The sequence below is a fragment of the Hippopotamus amphibius genome, chromosome 10 (assembly GCF_030028045.1).
Source record: "Hippopotamus amphibius kiboko isolate mHipAmp2 chromosome 10, mHipAmp2.hap2, whole genome shotgun sequence".
Taxonomy (NCBI): Eukaryota; Metazoa; Chordata; class Mammalia; order Artiodactyla; family Hippopotamidae; genus Hippopotamus; species Hippopotamus amphibius.
This window is the reverse complement of record NC_080195.1, coordinates 66,912,175-66,921,316: the sequence shown is the minus strand read 5'-3', so window position 1 is coordinate 66,921,316 and position 9,142 is coordinate 66,912,175. Positions and strand designations below refer to the sequence as shown.

At 33.2% G+C, this 9,142-nt stretch overlaps 1 pseudogene; it reads right to left on the bottom strand.

Moving 5' to 3' along the window:
• Window positions 1-3,331: 3,331 nt before the first annotated feature.
• LOC130830531 (ragulator complex protein LAMTOR3-like) lies at window positions 3,332-3,809 on the bottom strand (annotated as a pseudogene).
• Between the last annotated feature and the right edge of the window lie 5,333 nt (window positions 3,810-9,142).

Here is a 9,142-nt window from a genome sequence, read left to right as displayed (position 1 = left end):
CAATCTTGTATTTTGTGAAATTATATTATTTGTTAATTAGATACAGAAGGAATTGTCCATGCTGGTCTCTGTGTTATTCTGGAAAGAGCATTAGAAAAAATAGTATAGTATCTGACTTCTAATTCTAGCTCTTTTAGAAACTGTATGCTCTTCAAAAACTCACCTTGTGTACTTCAAATTCCTCTAATTAAAAGATTTTTGACATAAAGCAATGGCTTAAATTTCTCCAAATTTGGTGATGCTATTATAACCTAGAGTGGTACTTCTCCAAGTGTGGGCAGAGGGCAAACTATATACATGTGTAAGATAGGATTTTCACCTCATATCAACAAAATAGCCTGTTACAATACATTATATATGGAAGCAAATAAAATAATCCAGCTGTCTTCCATTAAGCTGCCCATTACAGAAGTTTTAAAAAGTATAAGACAATGCCATAATTCTCAAAATTAATTTTTTGAAAACTATAGTTATTTAAAAAAATTGTTATGTATGCAATCATGTAACGGGTTTATTTTTTCTTAAATATAAATAGTTACTTAAACATTTTCTCATTTCAAATTTTAACATACTGAACATTGTTAGATATAATTCATATAAAGGAAGTAATTTGGGACCTTCAAAATTTTAAAGTATGTAAAGAAATTTGGAGTTATATTTCTCTTTTCACTGAAAGCTACTTCATTATCTTTCTACTTGGTTTTTCCTATTTAGTCTTTCCCATAAAAGTAATTTATACTCTTAATTCTCTACTGCCTTGCAATAAACTCAATTTGATATTTTCTTTTTTTTAAAGCTCTTTATTGGAATATAATTTACACTGTTGTGACAGTTTTTGCTGTACAACAAAGTGAATCAGCTGTATTTATACATATACCCCATATCCCCTCCATCCCGAGACTCCTTCCCAACCTCCCTATCCCAATAATCAATTATCTAATTGATGTATGCAACATCCTTCTGAAACAGATATAGGTCAGTTATTACTCTTCCTATCAGAGATTTAGGAATGATACCTAAACTATGACAGTTATAAAATACTATATAAAATCATAATGATGCTTTTTACTAGAATATATTCTGTCATATTTTAATTTCTTTATGTCAACAATAAAATAATAATTAAAAGGATTGCACATATTTGCCAATAAATATATAGTCTGTTATCAGCTCAACAGTTGTTCAGTGACTGTTCTACTAATATTACAGAAAGAAAAATCATATGATTCTCACAACAAAACTGATAATTCTTTCAGCAGCGCATCAGATTGAGAGAAGTCATCATTAAACTTTTGAATTTGTAATGGGTGGAGAAGATCAAATCCAATCTATTGCTTCAAGATTTATTTTAGGAAATTAGATTTTTTTTTTCAATAATTGATTCTCTGAAAGCTTATATGGTAGTGGTAGAAAGTTTGCAGCTTTCAAAACTATGATTAAAAATGACAAGGCAAAAAAGCAATTATGCCTACATCTACATGTACAACTAACTTGATTGCTTTGACTGAATTACTCTTATGCTATTTATTGTCACTTTTCTAGTCAAAGTTTGCACAGATAGGAATCAAACAACTTTTGTTTTGTTTCTCCTAAGTACGTTGCTTGCATTAATATTAAATTGCCTTCAGACTGTTTCTCAGTTGTAATTTTTTATTCCAAATCACCAAGCTTCATCTGCTTTACTAAAAAATAATTTTTACTAAATTATGATTTTAAAATAAAAATTATATTATCCTTTAAAGTAAAGTATTTTCTCACATTTATGCAATAAATGGTCAGCTACTATGACTGGCCATGGTTAAACAAGTTTGACACAGTCTCTACTATCATTGAGCTCTTATTTGCTGATTGAAAAAGATTAAAAATAAATAGCAACTCAATTTTACAAATTTAATTTCACATAACTACTATGATACAAACAATGTCAGAAATAAAGAGTGTCTCGGTGGCTTTGTCTGTTAGTTAGGGTACTAGGCAAGTACTCACTAAAGAACTGACTAAGCCAAGAACTAAAGGGTGAGAACATGCCATACAAATAAGGGAGCTGTGAACCATCTTTAGGACTTAAGTAAATTTAGAGTATAGAACAAGAATGTATGCTTGTGTTATGTTTAACACTGATAACAGTAGACATACCTGTTTTTATTAAACCAACAATATTAAATTAGTCATGTGTCATCCTCACTTTTTAATTTTTTGAAACTTTAACAATTAAAGAATTATGAAACTATCACAATCAGAAAGCAAGAATAGTGATAATGGACCCAATGACTTGTCTCTTACTCCTGACTTCATCACAGATTCTTTAGATGACATTATGACCAGCACATAATTATCACTGTCATTAAATTTCAACTAGAAAATCATTTGGATCATTTAAGTCTCTTAAAGTGAAGGATTCTAATATTCCCTTCTTCAATGACATTAGATTCTCTTGATTACTGCCATTAGTCCAATATTACTCCCTTAGACATAAAGTGAAAGAGTGAACACCTCTTTCAATGTATCCCAGATTTTATACCCCACATTTGCTCATCGAATTTTTTTTCTACTTTTAAAAATACTATTTTATTTATGTATTAAAAAAGGGCTATACTACCACGTTTACATCCATACCAATATTGGAAAAAGAATTCAATAATGAATCACATCTGAATTTTATAAAGAATACACAAACATTAAAAAACACTGATTGGTTATAGAAAGCAGAGTGGAAGAAAAAACCATTAGCTATCATTTTTATCTCCATTAAAGAGCAGCACCCTCTGAGAAGAATCAAATTATTTAGTGATACTTACCTATGCCGCAAAATAACATTTTACAAAGGACAGTTAGTGATCGTACTGATTTTATTACTTTTACTAAGCCATTTTACCTTCCTCACATTCAATGCAAAGAAAATAATATGAAGAAAAATATGTCCTCATTATTCACAATAAAAAGAATCTGCTTCATTCTGCCGGCCTGGGATATTGTACAATAAGGAGCAGTCCACGGCTCAAGTGGATCAAAGTATCATTTTGATTCTGAGCCACCGAACAGAATCTCACGCATATTTGGTGACTGGACGAACTCCATAGGAGCTGTGATAGATAGAACCATTTCTGGGGTATCCCCAGACCACACTAAATAAGAAAAAGCCATACACAAGAAAAGATAACAGTCGATCTGTCCATAAATTCTATCTACTGGCTCTTTCTCTAGCAGAAGGTGGAAAAGGGGGCCCTTTCTTGAGTACATGGATACAAGTGTTGTTATGGTCTAAAGATTGCTGGATTGATACAGTGTCTGATATAATGAAGATAAGGTATACAATGAAACCACTGCCAGATTAAGAAACTTCCACAACTTGTCTCAATTCTTTAAATAATGGAGCAAGTTCCTTTTCTAGGCTGACATTTAGTCCTGTATTAGCATTGCTGCTGGCTATGAAACTCACCACCAAAGTAAATGACTGAATTGAACCACCCGGTAGGTGTTATAGTAACAGGTGATACTTTTATTTTTTGAAAGTCCAAGTTTGCTCCCTTGGTCTGTGGCAAGGGCAAAAGTAGGCTAGAAGCCAGGTCTCAATGCATGCTCTGGAGCATTGCATTGGCCACTTTAATGACAGGCACTCCATCGCTATCTGACACAACAATAGCATGGAGTCCCTCAACACTTGGTAATTTTTTATACAGAAATAGTTTTAGGTCATCCACCATGATGAACCCCTTTCTCCCACAGGATCAACTCCACGCCTGGGTTTCTGGGCTGCCTGGTTCTCTAAGCTGTCACTTCAGGGACAGCTTCTGAGACAGGTTCCTCTAAAAGCCCAGCTCATCTAATTTTTAAGCATTTCAAAGTAATCAATTTAGGTTCTTTGGAATGGAGTTTTATCTTTCCATATGTTCTCCCCTATGTTTTCATTTATAATAAAACTTAGATCCACAGATATCATTTCTATCGCTGTCTTTTTATATCAATTCACATATAACACTTTAACCATCAAGTCCCTCAAGATTACCTGGTTAAAATCCTGAGCTGTAACCCACAATTTCATTGAGATTCAAATTAAATAAAATAAAGGGAGTTGTTTATAGATTGGAATGGCAAACATTGTATAAGTCCTGAAATAGGCTTTTCATTTGTCCTCCATAATTTTGATTAAATACAAGAGAGAGGATATTACTGAGTAGACAAGGATAATACCTACCAGACAGTTGGATCACTGACAAAAAACTTTATACTTTATGAAAATATTTATATAAATGCAACAGAGAAATAAGAATTTGAGGACAGAACAACTTTCTGTATTATTTCTATGAAAATCATATTTTTCCTCAATGAAATTTGGCTCTACTTTGGAAGTAAGGAATCACATCAAGAAACTGAATCAAGTTCCCAGTACTTCACATTCATGTTATTCATTTGAAAAAATAAGAGCCAATAACCATATTTCTAGTAACCATCTTCCTATGGCAAAATAAAACTTCTAAGTACAGATAAAATAGCCTCATCAGAAATCTTGATAGAAAAAATAGTTCCCCTGGAGTTCATACTGATAGGTTCAAGATCTATCATCAAAAAGCTATGTAGTTCCTGTTCATAAAGAGATGCTGGCATATCTCTAATACTTTACTTACACCCAAATAGGTAAGATTAACATTATTAATATTTCCTAAACAATATGTCTAGTGATTGTAACGGTAGATAGCAGAGCTCCAAGATAACCAAAACAATTGTTTACATCCTAATGAGGTGTCTGTTTTCACCTAAAAACAATTCTTCCAAACTTTTCCTCCTCCATATAGTAATAATGACTTTCCTTCTAGTAACCAGCGTAAAACCTAAGCCTAAAATTGAGCTGGTCAGAATTTGAACCACACAGCATGATCCCATCACTACCTCTCAGGGGCAAGGGGTCTGGTTCATTACTACAACAGGGAACCAACCTTGGATCCCTTGGCTAGTTCTGTCATTCTGGGATGAATCATCAGTCTCCTTATTGAGTTACTGTGGATGTTATACTAGCTGGATCCAATCAAGGGACTTGTTTTAGAATAGTTTAAATTCTGAGGAATTAAACTTGAATAACTTGAAATTTTTAAAGTCTGTTATTTTTCCATATGAGATTTTTCATCACTTTCTATATCTCAGGAATACTTACCACTTTCTAAGTTTTCTGTTTTATTTTTCTTGAATCTACCCAGACCTTGTCAGAGCAAGCGAAAGAAAAAGTGTATTGAAAGAGACTCTAGTAATGAAAAGTATGAGTATGAAATAATCATTGGTATTTGGATAATAGAAAACATGGTTCAGAAAATAGCCATAACCTGATAATTATAAATCTACAGGGGTGATGAGAGTTTATCAGTTACACCCAGTAAGTTTTAAATATTGTTTCCCTGTACTTGTTCTACATGAAATGTTGTAATATGCTCCCATAGAGCTTGCTTGATTTATTGGGAAAAATAATATGTATTTTGAAAAATGAGTTCTGTGAGCATTGATCAAAAGAGACTGAGCAAGCACAGAAGGAGTGGTTACAGTTGGCTGTGTAAATAATGCATTAGAAATCTGTTCCCATTCCAAAACACAAATAAAGTTTTCCTAATGATACTCAAAATGTTAATTCTTAAACTCTTTCTCAATTAAGAATGTCACCATCATTTTCTCTTTTGAAGATAATTAATAATTTCAAATTTAAAAACCAATTTTTTAAATAATGATATTTTAAATGGATTTTGATAATTTAATTAATAATTTCAAATTTAAAAACCAATTTTTAAAATAATATTTTAAAATGGAAGTAATAAGAAAATTATTTCCCAGTGAATGACATAACAAATTTATTCCCCAGTGATTTAGGGGTAAACTTTCAGTTTATATATTCTGTTATGGAGTTTGGAAGTTTAGAGATTTGGGTTTAAATATAAAGCTAAGAAACTGGGTTCACAAACTATCCCATAAATGAACCCACCAAAACATTCAAATTTGGCTTAACAGGGAAGTTAACATGAATTAAAATAGTTCCATGATAGGAAAATTGTGAAATTAAAAAATGTAAAACATACTTAATTTACATAAAAATCATCTGCAAATGGTATAAAGCAATTTGTAAATAGTCAATTTTAAAGGGTTAGTATACTTTTTTCTCTTAACATATTACAATTCCCAAAATTTGCTTAGTATATCTATTTTCTTAATTAGCCTTTCTTTCAATTGGCAGGAGCTGGGTTTGGTCCAATCATGCCATAGTGGACAATAATAATAGTTTAATCTGAAAACTCAAATTACAATGCATGATTCACGCTGCGTAAAAGATCTTGAAGTACTGCAAATCATCATTTGTTATCCATTATTATTTCATTTTGCAATGGAAATTTATCAATTCAATATCTTTTTTTCTGTTTTCTGAGTTCATTTCTTCTCTTACCTCAAATGAAAGTAATCCTGAATTTTTGAGGTTTTGAAAGTTTGTCAAAATTTGATTTTTTTTATACTTCTCTACCCTCTCAATAATAAAATGTTCCAATCTCAATTTAGAAAAAAATCATTCTTGCTTCATTTCTTCTAATATTTTAATGATGACTTTCTGAAAACTTGTATCTTAGAAAATTCTAGTACTCATTTAGGATGCTAAAGACAGAACTATAATACCCTAATTATGAGTAGTTTGCATGCCAAAGTGTAAATCTCTGCCCTGACAGGGATTTTTGTTTGATTTCACTGCAGAGAATAGAGACTGAAACTACAAGAAGAAATCCTATATATGTGCAAATGCATACATCAGAAATCCAGACCCTACCTCTATGTCCCCTAGTTATGAATGCAATATATTAATATGGATGCGACATCTTCACATGCATTTTTATGTTTGTATAACTAATGGGTGCCTGACTTGGTGCTAAGTACCTTCATTAGTTATTTCACTCCGTGCTCCCCAACAACTCCTTGAGGCAAGAGCCTTTACTAACAACATTTCCCAGAGGCAGAAATACATTTAGGTAAAAAAAAAAAAAATCATTTGCAAAAACTGGGAAGTGTGAGAGCAGAATTTAAACTCAGATCTGTTTGATTCTTGAGCATTCCATCTGCCTCTCTACAGCCCGTAGGAGGAGTCCATTAATTGAACATCACCCTCCACACCACTCCCAGGAGCCCCAAGCGATGCTCATCAACACAGTCTTTGACAGACTGGAGGCTGCATATTAATACGAGTCAGTAGATACTTTACAGTAGAAAAAAAAAAAAAAGGTGTAGAACATCATAACTCTAAGAAAATTCAGAGCAAGTTTAGCTGTAAGTATGAAAGGAAGAAGCACTCAAACAACTTAGCTCTATTTCATAAAGAAGACCTCATGTGCCTACACTTCTCCTATCTGCATCTATGGTCCTCTTTCTTTGTAAGGGTCCATGGCACAAATAGCACTTTCTATTTCTATGTCTTTGTCCCATCAGTAATCTTGGTGGAACGTATAATCAGTACATAAGTTTACCGAGTACAAAAACAGTGCAGGAAACAAGGCTCTACGTAGCACTCTACTGGGGAGAGGTTTGCGTGGAAGCAAGCACACAAAACTTAGATTTCACCTAATGATGCAAGAGATTTGGATTTAAATAAAAAGCCATGGGATTTTTGTGTTTGTTCAAGCACCGTGGAGGCTGCCTCCCTCCCTGCTCAAAGTAACCTGGGATTCCTGTATGGAGACCCTAGGTTTGGGGAAATGCATATTGCAGCGGAAGACTGCCTGGGTGCCACCACCCCCATAGAGAAACTTCTGTTATAGTCCACAAGGGTGGATAAATTGTTCACTTTTACAATTTATCCTGGAGACTTTACTAAGTTACGCTATACTTTTTTATGAAAACTGTAGTTATCCACATTTTCTAACACTGTCACTATTCTCGATTTTAACCTAAGCAGAAGTGTATCATCCCTTCTGATTTTCACAGGCATTTCATAACTTTCATTTTGTGATCCTAAAGTATCATACTAATGTAATTATGAGGTGGCATTATGAAAAGTATGTAACAATTTATCAAAGATGATATGGAGTACTGGATAAGACAGTGCACTGTTAGAGCAAGATTGCTTGGGTTTGAATACTGGAATAACTGGAATGAATAACATTATTTATGTGATCTCAGTCATGTTTACTATGCTTGTTGTATCTCAGTTTCCTCATCTGTAAAATGGGAGTAAAAATTAATTGCTGATAGGTTTCTTGTGAGCACAAATATAAAGTGCTTAGAAGTTAGGTAAAAATGAAGACTGAAGTGGTAATTTAATGGGATTTTGGGATGTGTGTAACTATCAGGAAGAGTTGACTGTGTTCAATCTTCAGAACTGGGTTCAATGTTTTATTTTAAGAAAAATGTCCTTAAGCCAGTGGAGATGTTTACTCTTATTTTATTTCCTTTTTACTTATTCACCTCCGCCAGTAGGTAGCAAGCTCAGCTTCTGCTGTTCGTTCACACTGTATGGTTCTGTCACTGATCTCTTAGCGTAAGGCCCAGTTCTAATGTGGTTAGAATATCATTGTGTTTACAGAGAACAATAAGATGGGAAAATTAATGTTTGAACTTGAGGTTGGTACAAATATATCAAGGAATATCTCACAACTGATGTCAAATACCACGGGATATTGAATGAAAAAAAAATATACAAAGCAAATTGAGCATTATGTGGAAAGCATAGGTAGCAGCTGAATGTGACGTATACCTCAATCTACCATAAAAACAAGTATTGTCCAAAAACTAGAATGTTTCCTCATGATATCTTTAAGCCTTTCCCCACTGTCAGCTGCCTGCTTCTGGACTCCTCTCAGTGATACTCTCAGGGCTTGATTTCCTGCCTCCAACCATCGCCTTTACATGCGTTAATTATCACTCTCTGGTATTAACTGCCTCATGGATTTCCCTTTTCATCTCCCCTGCTAGTCTCTAGGCCTCCTTTTGACCATTTCCTTCTGAAACTGTGAAGCTTAGTAAACAACATATACATATGAATTGGATAAGTTGTCCATTTCTGAATGACTCAGATCAAAGAAGACAATTTTGGTTTCTGCAGAAAATTGTTTTAAATTATATTCAAATCTATAATAAATCCTACTAATTAGATTAAAAACTAAAGGAAATTGTTACATCAGAATCAAAT